The sequence below is a fragment of the Hibiscus syriacus genome, unplaced genomic scaffold (assembly GCF_006381635.1).
Source record: "Hibiscus syriacus cultivar Baekdansim isolate YM2019G1 unplaced genomic scaffold, ASM638163v2 tig00014213_pilon, whole genome shotgun sequence".
Classification (NCBI taxonomy): domain Eukaryota; kingdom Viridiplantae; phylum Streptophyta; class Magnoliopsida; order Malvales; family Malvaceae; genus Hibiscus; species Hibiscus syriacus.
Genome location: NW_024062320.1, coordinates 933,694 through 948,162, shown reverse-complemented (window position 1 = coordinate 948,162; position 14,469 = coordinate 933,694). Strand labels below are relative to the sequence as shown.

The 14,469-nt window shown below is 32.5% G+C and overlaps 1 long non-coding RNA gene across 3 annotated transcripts; it reads right to left on the bottom strand.

Moving 5' to 3' along the window:
* Positions 1-392: 392 nt before the first annotated feature.
* LOC120206941 lies at positions 393-4,280 on the bottom strand. Of its 3 annotated transcripts, none has more exons than XR_005524155.1 (4): positions 3,011-4,280; positions 2,223-2,603; positions 1,991-2,058; positions 393-1,357 (listed from the first exon to the last, which is right to left on the bottom strand). It is a non-coding gene; the product is annotated as an uncharacterized LOC120206941 (long non-coding RNA). The 3 variants fall into 3 exon arrangements; XR_005524156.1 differs by having other exon boundaries at positions 1,991-2,603; positions 3,011-3,358; positions 3,836-4,280; XR_005524154.1 differs by having other exon boundaries at positions 1,991-2,603.
* Between the last annotated feature and the right edge of the window lie 10,189 nt (positions 4,281-14,469).

Here is a 14,469-nt window from a genome sequence, read left to right as displayed (position 1 = left end):
ACCGCCCTTTCGGTACCAATTAATTTGTCAGTTGTCTTTAATTGCGAAAATTAAAAATTTAAATTTAAATTTAAAAACCCGATTTGAATTATTTACCTTTGACCGATTGAAATTTCTCTAAAAAAGGATCGAAAGTGTTATTTAAGAAATAATAGATAAATGTTAAATCAAAGAAAAATATAGAAGAAAAATAATAAACTAAATAAGATAAATAATAAAAAAATCAAAAGAGAAGAAAAAGAAAAAAATAGAAAAAATAGAAAAATAGAAAAATAAATTAATTTTTTTTTTAAAAATACAAATATTAATAATACTAAAATAAAAATAAAAAATAAAAATATTAATAATAAAGGGACTCAATTGAAATAAAAACCAAGTTTGAGGGTCAATTTCAAAGTAAATCGAAGAAGGAATGAGAATTGGGGGCAATATAAAATGTATAAAAAATGGGGGAACCAAAGTTACAATTCCCCCTATTCACGAAAACACGCGGATCCTCTGCTCTCCGGATCGGGTCGCGGGTCGATCTGATGGGTACGCGAGTCTCATTTAAATACCAAAATCAAGTCCTAAATATTTCATTTCCTTCCCTATCCCAAAACAAGTCTCTCACCACTCTCCTAAACTCTCTCAACCTTCCCAGAACACGGTGGAAACCCGGCTACCACCCAGGTGGCCAACCGCCAATCAACGCCGTCGAAAATTGCTTCAGCCGAAAAACCCCAAAACCTCCCCAAATACGCTTCTCGTTACCCTGAATACGAAATCAAAACCCAAATCGTCTAAAACGACCCCGAACAAAGTAGATCTAGCCCGAAAGGTTTGTCCTTTTTACCTTCCTCGACGGTGATCGTTCTCTTTTCGATGAGAGGCCTTCGGTTGTTTCTATGTTTACTGCTTTTGGGTTTTTTTAGTGGTGTTGTATTTGGCTTTTCGATATTGTAATGGCTTGTGGTTCTGTTATTGTTGTGTTTCTTGGCTCTGTGTTGATCAATGATTTGGTGGTTCAAATCCTCTGTGGGTTATCTCTTTTATGTGTTCATGGTTTTCTCCATTCTGTGATCCCCGGTGCCCCTTTCGATGTTGGTCACCGGGGTATTTATACACTGCTCGGTGAACCAGTACCCCGGGTTGTTCCGTTTTGTTCGGGGCTGTGAACGTTGCTGCTGAAATCTCGGGATGGTTCAATCTCGGGATTCTCGGCCGACGTCCGACCGTTTCGTGTGACCGAACCTTTGACTCCTGGTTTCTTGCTTTGCGGCGCTGATGCTTGAGACGTTAGGGTTTTGCAAACCTGGGCTGGTTCAAGCCCGCTTAGCTAGTGTTGGACCCGAACAACTTTGGACATATTTGGACCCTGCAAAAAACATAATAAATAAATAAATAATAAAATAAAATAAAATAAATAATAATAAAATATTTTCAAAAACATATCATATATAAATTTCCAAAATATTTTTTAAAAACTATATATTATATATATATTCTAAAATGTTTTAAAAACTATATATTATATAGTTTTCAAAAATGTTTTAAAAATTATATATTATATACGTATTTTCAAAAACCGTTTGCGAACTATATAATATATATATATATATATATATATATATGTGTATAAAATAAAAATAAAAATAAAAATTATATATATATATAGACGAAAATGAGTGTCTATAATCGTGTATGCATGAAGCATAAAGAAGCCACCTTACAATCTAGACGACTTTCAAAAGTCTCTGTGTATACCAAACGGCTTCCAAAACATTCTAAAAAAAATCCTACTTGGAAAAAAAACTCTATATAACCAATTTTTTCACATTATCTAAATTTTATCAAATAAAAATGTTAATTAAGCTTGTAATGTTTCTTAAAGGATATTATTTTAATTTCGGTTCATGTTAAATGTTGAATTCAATTTTAATTAATTCCTTTTTTTTCTCTTTAAAAAAATATAACATTTTTTTGCCCTTCTAGTTTTTCAGAGCTTTACCTTCACTAATCCGGATCGACCCCTATCACACACCTGACTTTGGTTGATGAGACTCTCACTGAGATTTTCTGCATAAACAATGATTCGAACTCGAGACTTGTTTAAACAATATCAAGCTGCTTACTACTTAAACTAACCCCGTTAGTAAAATATAAAATATTTTTAAAAAGCAAGTAAAATAAAGCAAGTAAAATATTGAATTAAGAGGATGACACTTAAGTTCAAACCATACACTCTTTCCCATACATTGCCGAGATTGCGCGAGCGTCGCTGTGTTGATGGCGAAAACCCTCCAAAACCGTGCGAGTTCTGACGACGTCTAATGACAAACAGATCACAATAAGGCCACATAGTGATTCGGCCACATTGCGCGATCATTGCCCGGTTCATCGCAAGGTCGCGCGCTCATCGCACTATCGATCACTAATATCCACCAACGCGCGACAGTTCTGACAACGACACTGCGTATCAAGACAAATAGAGCACCACTTTAGGTCACCGTCTCGAGCTCATCGCACGATTGCCAACACGAATCCACCAAAACCGTGCGAGTTTTATCACGAGTCTTGACCATGAGGCGCTTGCCATTTTCTCAGTCATCAGCAACCAACAACTACACCCAAAGTCATTAGATTATTGCATATATTCACACCCTGATTGTTTTCTATCAATACAAATCAATCCATCATACTTATGAACAGTAAGAAAAACAAGCTACGTTCATCCTCTTTATTTTTTGATATAAAAAAATTAGTTGTAAATGATCAAATTTGAATTTCGTTTTCTTTCATTAATGAGTATTAACTATAGATTATATGTGTTATATGTATATAAAAATTCAGACAAAAATGAATGACTACATCTGCATAAATAATAATTTGAACCCGAGACTTATTTAAACGATATCAAATTACTTACTAATATCAACTCCGGTTGGTAAAATATAAAATATTTTTAAAAAGCAAGTAAAATATTGGATTAAGAGGATGACAATTTCAAACTATACACTCTTTCCCATACGTTGCCGAAGATTGCGCGAGCGTCGCACTGTTGATGGCGAAAACCCTCCAAAACCGTGCGAGTTCTGACGACGACTAATGACAAACAGACCACAATAAGGCCACATCGCGCGATCACAGCCCGGTTCATCGCAAGGTCGCACGCTCATCACACTATCGATCACTAGTATCCACCAACGCGCGACAGTTCTGACAACGACACTGCGTGTCAAGACAAATAGAGCACCACTTTAGATCACCGTCACGAGCTCATCGCACGATTGCCACATGAATCCACCAAAACCGTGCGAGTTTTATCACGAGTCTTGACCATGAGGCGCTTGCCATTTTCTCAATCATCAACAACCAACTACATCCAAAGCCATTAGATTATTGCATATATTCACACTCCGATTGTTTTCTATCAATACAAATCAATACATCATACTTATGAACAGTAAGAAAAACAAGCTACGTTCATCCTCTTTATTTTTTGATATAAAAAAGATTAGTTGTAAATGATCAAATTTGAATTTCGTTTTCTTTCATAAATGAGTGTATTAACCATTTAAATCAAATTGTGCAGGGTTTGAATCTGATTGCAATCCTTTGCAAAAGCACCAATTCTATAGGACTAAACAGAGTAGATTCTGTAAATTGCCAGCTACTGAATCTCTTTCTGGCAAACTTGCCTGTTTGTCAATACAACATTCTCCTTTCTGTTTAGCCTTTAATTTCCCATCAATGTTTTGTTTGTAACAATTTCATGTTTTCCTTTTGCAGGAAACAAAAAGATATACTCAGGGTTTTTGTAGACATAATTGATTATATCTTTCAGACATTAAACCTGGAATGGATATAGAGCAGTCTGTTGAATAGATGAAACTTCAAGTCATGATTTGTCAATATCCAGGCAACCTTTTGACATCCCAGCTAGTGTCACTTGGTATATATGAACTTACAGTCAAGGTCAAACCATAGCAAAGGTTGGAATCCTCTGTACCATATTGATATATGAAACCTGCAAAACACCACCTCCTTGACAAATACTATAGCTTTCAGCTACATATACATATAAATATAGATGAACAGAGACTAAAACTTACAAATAGAAATCACAGCAGTTAATGATGATTCTTGGTACTCAACCGTATCAATTTGTTTCTCACCTGGTTCTAGTAATCTCCAGGTCAGAGAGAAATTGAGACAATTCAGCACCAAAGTGCAGAGAGAAATTGGGATGTATTGAAGAGAAAGAGTTAGAGGTGTGAGGAAGTGGCTAGCGATAAATGCATGTATTTATAGCAGATTTTAGGAAGAAGCTTTTGAGGGTGGGACCGACCACATGTTTCGGTTTGAAAGCACACGACAATTACCGCTCTCTTATTTTATTATTTTTAATTTCTTTTTCCGAAACCTTGACTTGGGAATCTTGATTTCAAAGGAAAAAAAATATTGATGTTCCAAATTGAATCAACAAAGGACCTAATACAATCCAGGGTAAACTATGCGAATAGTCCCTTTTATTTTAGGATCTGACCGATTTTGGTCACCAATTTAAAATTAAAGGTAAATGGTCTCTCACATTATCGGTTTGTCCGGGTTAAGTCCCTCAGCTATTAATTTCTATTAGTCCCCTTTTGTTTAAGTCCATTTTGTTTAAGTTCTTAACATTGTTGAGGGACTAAAATTGAACATGATTTAACAGTTGAGAGACTAAAATCGAATGAATCAATAACATTAGGGACTAAAATTGAACGAATCGATAACGTTAAGGATCATTTCTTCTTATTTTTAAATTGGTGACCAAAGTCGGTCAGACTAAAAACATAAGGGACTATTTGTATAGATTACACTACAATCAATTAATTATTATTTTTTGAATAGTATAGGATGATTATAAGATAATATATTTTCAAATCTTTTTTAACTATTGATCTCGTACACACACGGCAGTAAAGTGTGCAAGAAAATCTAACCCTATCTATTCGATTCAAAATTCAAAAATTCATTCCTTTTTTAATATTCAAATGATTCAGATAAAAAACCTAAAAATAGATAATTGGAATAGATGAAATTTAAATTTCAAATTATCCTAAAATCTGGAAAATAATATCTGGGTTTTTAGGAAATTTTATCCAAACCCAACTGTCCGAACCCCAACCCGAACCCCAACGTCCCAACTAGCATTGATTTTTTATTTTTATTTTTTTTCAACTTTTTAATTATTTGAACTTTTTAATTATTTATTTTTCAAGTCTTCAAATGAGACTACTTGATGAGTTCTAGAATCAATTAATTATAAACGTATGATTATTATCTTTTAAATTCGTTATAAAGTAGGGTAAATTATACGTTTAGTACAAAAAAAATTAGTTTTGATCGTTTTAGTACCTAAACTTTAAATTTTTTTCAAAATCATACCTAACATTTTTTTCCATTTTAGTACATCACCATTAAAAACTTAAGGACAATATATTTTTATGGGTAAATTAAACCATTCATCACTCAACTATCTTCTCACTCCTATTTTGGTACTAAAGTATAAAAATTTTCAATCTAACTACTCAACTTCCAAATTGCTCCTATTTTAATCACTCTAATTTATTTTATTAATAATTTTTGTGACATGACATTTATTGTTATTATTCTATTAATATATAATTAAAAATAAAAAAATAAATTTGAAAGTTAGAGTGATTAAATTAGGAGTACTTTGAAAGTTAAGTAATTAAATTAAAATAAATTAAACTTTAGTGACCAAAATAGGATTGAGAAGATAGTTGAGTGATGAATGGTGCAATTTACCCATAAAAAAGGTGCTACGTGCAAATTACCCGTCAAGTTTTTAACGACGAGGTACTAAAACGAAACAAAAACTAAACATTAGGTGTGATTTTGAAAAAATTGAAAGTTTAGGTACTAAAACTAATAAAAATTGATAGTTTAGGTACTAAACATGTACAAAGACAAAGCCAAGATTTTATTTCAAGAGGGAAAAGTATAATTAATAATAGAAAATGGGAGAACAAAATTAAAATAAATCAAAAGTTAAAGGCCTAAATATGAATTGTAGTTAATAAAAGTATTGAGTTTTGTAAAAAAGAGCACCACCACCAATGTTTACTCTATTTTTTGGGTATACGAAAATTGGAGAACCGTGTTAACCTTAGGGGTCATTTGTCCATTGTAACAATTACACACATCGGGGTGAATTCGCTTCTAAGGCAGTGGATTACCGCGGTATATTTATTGTTCCATTTGGTTATTTTATTTAATATTATCCAGTCATTGTTAACGCCTCATTTTGCAGCAGTCTATTTTTCAACACTTATTTGAAGCTCAAACTCGAGCTCAATAATTTAAACTCGAGTTTAGACCTAAACCTTAAGTACATGAAAGCCTTATATTGTATTTTAATAAAAATATAACATCTGAATGTTAATATTATTAATAATTTAATTAAATAAATTAAAAAAATTAATATATTATATTTTCAAGTCACTCACAAGTTTTTTTGAGTTGGATATCAAGTAGCTCGATTCGGCTTATTAAGAACTTGAGTCGATATTATTTGATTTGTATGTTGACTGAACTTTGATCGAGTAAAGCTTTTTCATGTCAAAGAAACAATCTGTTGATTGAAAATAGGCTTTTTTTTATATTATATATTATTTTAAATTTTTATGTAAATATTTTGTTTTAAATAAATTATAATTAAATATGATTTATATAATCTCATAATATCAGGTCATCACTCACTTAATATCTTTACAAAGAATGGCTAATATATTGAATGAAATGCAAGTTCATAAACTAATTATGGAATAAAAGTTCAAAGGCCACTGTCAGAAGGATGTATAAATTCAGGGACTAAATGTATAATTGAACCTTCTATATAATTAAATATAAAATTAAAATACCTCTCACCTATTAGAGAATATAATTTTTTATTTAATTCTAAACCTAACAGCTGGCATATTTAACAATAAAATAATCATTTGAAAGGACAATTAAATATTGAGAAAATAAACTCAGTGATTGAAAATGCCTTATAATATACGATTTTAACCAACTTTTTTTGGATTTGCCAAAATGACCAACAAATTCGCAACGCGAAAGTCAAATTCGCAACGAGAACTCCAATTTCGCAACGCGAATTTGTAAATCGCAACACAGAAGTCAAATTCGCAACGCGATAGTCAAATTCGCAATGCGGAATTTTAAATTCGAAACTGAATTTCAAATTCGAAACACGAATTTAGTTTCGCAACACAAATTTAGTTTCGTAACACAAATGTTTTATGTATATAACAACGCAGCAGCAACAACTTATAATCTAAATCCCTAAATCGCAACTCATTTCATCTCCATCTATCACTCTCTCCGGCGACATCCGTTCCTATATCCAACGACATCCTTCCCCATCTCTAATTTTTTTTACATAATTTTATTTCTATATAATTTTTCAATGATTTCTCTCCCAAATTATCAACTATCAACTTAATAAAGGTATGTTTTTCTCTAAGTTAGTGATGATATCTAGTTTATAGCTCGTTTGTTTAGTAATTTATTTACAATTTGTAGAATAAAATCATCTAATGTTGATCATGTTTGGATATATTTGTGTTTTGGAGGGTCATGAGAGAATGTTCATGGTGTTTTACAATATGTGCATTTACCCATGAATCTTCAACTAAAACTATCATTAAAAAAGTTAACTAATGAAACTCTAATGTTACGTGTTGCAAAGAAATTGAATTTAGAGCTTCTAAGTGGATTTAGGCTATCTTATCAGAGAAAAGGTAAAGTTTATTTGTTAACCGACAATGAAGATGTTGAACGATTCATTGCTTATATTAGTGTTTCGCAAGAAGATGATGTTACATTGTATGTTGTTGAACCTAGAAGTAGTGAAGTTGGGTCAGTAACGGGTACTAATCAACTAAGTTCTTCAACCCAAAATTTAATGGTTCCACCACAATTTGATCACCAAGCAAATTTTGTTTCACCACATTTCCAATACCAAACACAATATCAAACACAATCTCAAAACCCACAACCTTTTCCTAATCCAAATCCCGATCAACTTTCAGCACCAAATTTTGGTTTTCGTATTGACCAGTTAGACGATTATGAGCCAACAGAAAAAATTGTGAGTACTAGTCAGTATTCGAAATTTAATCTTGGTCAATACCCGGACTTTGATCTTGGTCAATACTCGGATTTTGATGATGTGATGGAAGAAGAATCAGACCCTGCATGTAATGATTTTGATGGTTTATACCCGAATTTTGATGATGAAACAGCAGCTGCCGAGGAAGATGTTGTTGATGATAATGAAGAGGAAGTTACGACTGTGAATGAACATGTTGAACATCCATTCTGTAATTCATATAACCTTGAAGTAGAAAAAGAATAAGAAGAAGTCCCCGAAGAAAGGAAAAAGAAGAAAATGCCACGGGAGTATAACTGGTATATGTCAGAATTACTTCAGATACCGGAAGAAGAGTTGGTAAAGATAGCAGTTGATTGTTACACAAAAGTTATTCGTATCAAGAAAGATGATTGTTTTGATACAAAGGAAGACTTGAAGATATCTTTGTATACGAAATGTGTGGAAGATGGCTATCAACTAAAAGTTAACAAATCAAGCAAAGATCGTTTCGAAACAAGGTGTATGATTGACAAAAATTGTACGTGGCGTATGATTGCAAAGAGGATAAAAAGATTGCGAAATGTTTCAAGTTAGGACTTTTATTGATAAACATACATATTCAAGAACCCAAGTAATACCGTCCAAAAAATCACGATCGTATACCGTCTAAGGGTGAAGAAGAGGATATCGACATGTAGTCGGTGCAAGGAAAGTGGTCATACAAGGTTGACCTGTGGATCACCAGTGCCATCACAATCATCTTTTCCTCTACCAAAAAATAGATCCTCATCAAAATCCAAAAGCTCATATGGTGCCAAGCAAAAGGAAATCAAAATCGCAATCAAAATCAAGATCCCAATCACAACCGGCTTTACCTTTTGGGACTTATTAACTTAGGTGATTTTTAAATGCAAACGTTGTATTATGTGTATTTTATGTGTGAATGCATACATTTTTAGTTAGACATTCATTAGTAACTTGAGTTTGAACATTGCTATGATCTGTTCAGTTGTTATCATGTTGGGATTTTCTCTTGTGTTTGATTGCTTGGATAGTTGTTCTCTTGCTTCTTCAAGTGTCCTTAGCTTTTATTTATAGCTTGGAATGTGTTTGATGTTGTATGTTGCGATCAACGCGAAAGTCAAATTCGCAACGCGATTTCGGTTTGCGAATTTGACTTTCGCGTTGCGAATTTGTACCTTCAACAGGTCTTTTTTTCTTTCAAACATAATGCAGATTGAATTTCAACTTTTACAAATCAATTAAACAAGAAAAAAATAATTCTAATTTACACATCAAATTAAACAAATCAACTTTTACAAATCAATTAATCAAAAAATAAATCTTATTTCCTCATCAATAATCAACTTTCAATGTAAAATTCAATTAAACAAAGCAAAAAAAGTGTACCCCAGACTGTTGTTTATGCATAAATACATCAATTTCACGCAGCACACTTCAGGATTAACCTGCATAAACCAAACATTTGCTCAAACAACACTTTCTACACATCTAAAACCAACAAACAACAAATTACTGAATTCTAGGTACTTAACCAAATATTTTCAAACCAATTAAAGAGTATATATGTTAACAACACTTGCTCAAACTTACCAATTGTTTATGCACACTTTCAGTACGTGGATGCAAGTAGGCAACGTCTCGTATATATCGATCTGGCCATATAATGCCGAAACCACAATCCTACTGCACCTCTATCTCTATCTGTGGGGGGTAGATACTGTTTACTTCATGTCGTCAAACATTCCAAGCACAAGCATTCGAGAGGACCACAATCCCCTCTGGCTCCCTACGTTTGTTGTGGCGCAGTCTCGTCTCTGATCATTGTAATTTTGAACTTCTTTGGCTTCTTGTTTCCAAAATTTGTCCAATAATCAATCGCATCCAAGTATTTAGCCAAATGATCGCTCCATCCCTTTGTAACAATATCTCTCAAATCAGACAATGGTATGTAATTCAACATGCTGTCATATACCATTGTCTTCAGGGATGAGAACTGAAGCTCGACGAGAAGCCAATGACGATGTTCCAAAATAGGGATAAACACCTGCAATCATAAATAATTGCGCAAATCAAATAAAATTTATGAAAACCTTTAAATATTCCAAAATATAAATACTAACCTTATCGACCTCCCACCACGCAGGATAAAGTTTAGCTTTTCCATTACCCAACGTATATGAAGCATCTCTCTGATCCTTCAAGTGAGCTGCGTGAAAAGACGTCGGCATAATAGTCCATCGAGTATTTCTTTTCCTCAATTTCCTATTAGAAGACATGACACCCATGCATCAATATGTTGTTTTATAAAAAAATAAATATATTAGTTAATTAATTAATAATTTAAAAAATTAATCAAAATATAATATAAGAAGAATATAAGACTTACCACCCCTTCGAGATAGCCATTATCTTCAACCCCTAATAAAATACCCCACCAAGACCGATCAAGAAACAAATGCATAGCATCGTCGATTTGGCATAGGTCAGAATAACACCCCTTGCTCCGCTCATGTAGATAAAAATAAACTGTGGTCTTAGCCAAAAGGGTATTATCCGTAATTGTGTCTGGTAGTGTTTCCCTCTCCTGCTGAGCAATGGTACTGGCCGGTAACACATACGAAATCCAACTCACATTCATCATATCGGGCACGAGAGAGGGTTTATCAATATGTCGACATATGACGCAATGTGAATCGGGCTCTTGAACGGCGGGCGGGACCTCTTGAACGATGACAGGGGCCTCTTGAACGGTGAGAGGGGACTCTTCGATGATGAGAGGGGCCTTTTGAACGATAGGAGGCGCCTCTTGAATGATGATAGGTATATCGGGCTTATTCTTACGGAGTCTTGGCACTAGTGGGGTGAACGGAGACATAATGGCACGTGCACGACGTCTGATGCGTGAACCCCGTCGTGCAAGAAAAACCCGACGTAAAGCATCTACCTTATCGGGCCGCTGAAAATAAATTAATACATAAATCAGTAAATAAATAAATAAATAATGTCGAAAAAGGTTATTTGCATTTTTAGTATAGTATTATTTTTAATTTCTTTTTCCGAAACCTTGACTTGGGAATCTTGATTTCAAAGGAAAAAAATATTGATGTTCCAAATTGAATCAACAAATGACCTAATACAATCCAGGGTAAACTATGCGAATAGTCCCTTTTATTTTAGGGTCTGATCAATTTTGGTCACCAATTTAAAATTAAAGGTAAATGGTCTCTCACATTATCGGTTTGTCCGGGTTAAGTCCCTCAGCTATTAATTTCTATTAGTCCCCTTTTGTTTAAGTCCATTTTGTTTAAGTTCTTAACATTGTTGAGGGACTAAAATTGAACATGATTTAACAGTTGAGAGACTAAAATCGAATGGATCAATAATATTAGGGACTAAAATTGAATGAATCGATAACGTTAAGGATCATTTCTCCTTATTTTTAAATTGGTGACCAAAGTCGGTCAAACTAAAAACATAAGGGACTATTTGTATAGATTACACTACAATCAATTAATTATTATTTTTTGAATAGTATAGGATGATTATAAGATAATATATTTTCAAATCTTTTTTAACTATTGATCTCGCGCACACACAGCAGTAAAGTGTGCAAGAAAATCTAACCCTATCTATTCGATTCAAAAATTCAAAAATTCAAAAATTCATTCCTTTTTTAATATTCAAATGATTCAGATAAAAACCTAAAAATAGATAATTGGAATAGATGAAATTTAAATTTCAAATTATCCTAAAATCTGGAAAAAAATATCTGGGTTTTTAGGAAATTTTATCCAAACCCAACTGTCCGAACCCCAACCCGAACCCCAACGTCCCAACTAGCATTGATTTTTTATTTTTATTTTTTTCAACTTTTTAATTATTTGAACTTTTTAATTATTTATTTTCAAGTCTTCAAATGAGACTACTTGATGAGTTCTAGAATCAATTAATTATAAATGTATGATTATTATCTTTTAAATTCGTTATAAAGTAGGGTAAATTATACATTTAGTACAAAAAAATTAGTTTTGATCGTTTTAGTACCTAAACTTTAATTTTTTTTTCAAAATCATACCTAACATTTTTTTCCATTTTAGTACATCACCATTAAAAACTTAAGGACAATATATTTTTATGGGTAAATTAAACCATTCATCACTCAACTATCTTCTCACTCCTATTTTTGTAATAAAGTATAAAATTTTTCAATCTAACTATTCAACTTCCAAATTGCTCCTATTTTAATCACTCTAATTTATTTTATTAATAATTTTTGTGAAAACACATTTATTATTATTATTCTATTAATATATAATTAAAAATAAAAAATAAATTTGAAAGTTAGAGTGATTAAATTAGGAGTACTTTGAAAGTTAAGTAATTAAATTAAAATAAATTAAACTCTAGTGACCAAAATAGGATTGAGAAGATAGTTGAGTGATGAATGGTGCAATTTACCCATAAAAAAGGTGCCACGTGCAAATTACCTGTCAAGTTTTTAACGACGAGGTACTAAAATGAAACAAAAACTAAACATTAGGTGTGATTTTGAAAAAATTGAAAGTTTAGGTACTAAAACTGATAAAAATTGATAGTTTAGGTACTAAACATGTACAAATACTAAGCCAAATTCGCAACTGAATTTGTAAATCGCAACACAGAAGTCAAATTCGCAATGCGGAATTTCAAATTCGCAACTGAATTTCAAATTCGCAATACGAATTTAGTTTCGCAACACAAATGTTTTAGGTATATAACAACGCAACAGCAGCAACTCATAATCTAAATCCCTAAATCGCAACTCATTTCATCTCCATCTATCACTCTCTCCGGCGACATCCGTTCCTATATCCAACGACATCCTTCCCCATCTCTAATTTTTTTACATAATTTTATTTCTATATAATTTTTCAATGATTTCTCTCCCAAATTATCAACTATCAACTTAATAAAGGTATGTTTTTCTCTAAGTTAGTGATGATATCTAGTTTATAGCTCGTTTGTTTAGTAAATTAATTTACAATTTGTAGAATGAAATAATCTAATGTTGATCATGTTTGGATAGATTTGTGTTTTGGAGGGTCATGAGAGAATGTTCATGGTGTTTTACAATATGTGCCTTTACCCATGAATCTTAAACTAAAACTGTCATTAAAAAAAGATAACTTATGAAACTCTAATGTTATGTGTTGCAAAGAAATTGAATTTAGAGCCTCTAAGTGGATTTAGGCTATCTTATCAGAGAAAAGGTAAAGTTTATTTGTTAACCAACAATGAAGATGTTGAATGATTCATTGCTTATATTAATGTTTCGCAAGAAGATGATGTTACATTGTATGTTGTTGAACCTAGAAGTAGTGAAGTTGGGTCAGTAGCAGGTACTAATCAACTAAGTTCTTCAACCCAAAATTTAATGGTTCCACCACAATTTCATCACCAAGCAATTTTTGTTTCACCACATTTCCAATACCAAACACAATATCAAACACAATATCAAAACACACAACCTTTTCCTAATCCAAATCCCGATCAAATTTCATCACTAAATTTTGGTTTCCTTATTGACCAGTTAGACGATTATGAGCCAACAGAAAAAATTGTGAGTACTAGTCAGTATTCGAAATTTGATCTTGGTCAATACCCAGACTTTGATCTTGGTCAATACTCAGATTTTGATGATTGCATGTAATGATTTTGATGGTTTATTCCCGAATTTTGATGATGAAACAGCAGCTGCCGAGGAAGATGTTGTTGATGATAATGAGGAGGAAGTTACGACTGTGAATGAACATGTTGAACATCCATTCTGTAATTCATATAACCTTGAAGTAGAAAAAGAAGAAGAAGAAGTCCCCGAAGAAAGGAAAAAGAAGAAAATACCACGGGAGTATAACTGGAATATGCCAGAATTACTTCAGATACCGAAAGAAGAGTTGGTAAAGATAGTAGTTGATTGTTACACAAAAGTTATTCGTATCAAGAAAGATGATTGTTTTGATACAAAGGAAGACTTGAAGATAGCTTTGTATACGAAATGTGTGGAAGATGGCTATCAACTAAAAGTTAACAAATCAAGCAAAGATCGTTTCGAAACAAGGTGTATGATTGACAAAAATTGTACGTGGCGTATGATTGCAAAGAGGATAAAAGATTGCAAAATGTTTCAAGTTAGGACTTTTATTGATAAACATACATATTCAAGAACCCAAGTTTTTCCTCACCATAGACAGGCAAACAAAAAGGTGTTGGGTGGTTTTATGCATGAGTTAATGTTTTTGAATGGAAGGGTATATCGGGGA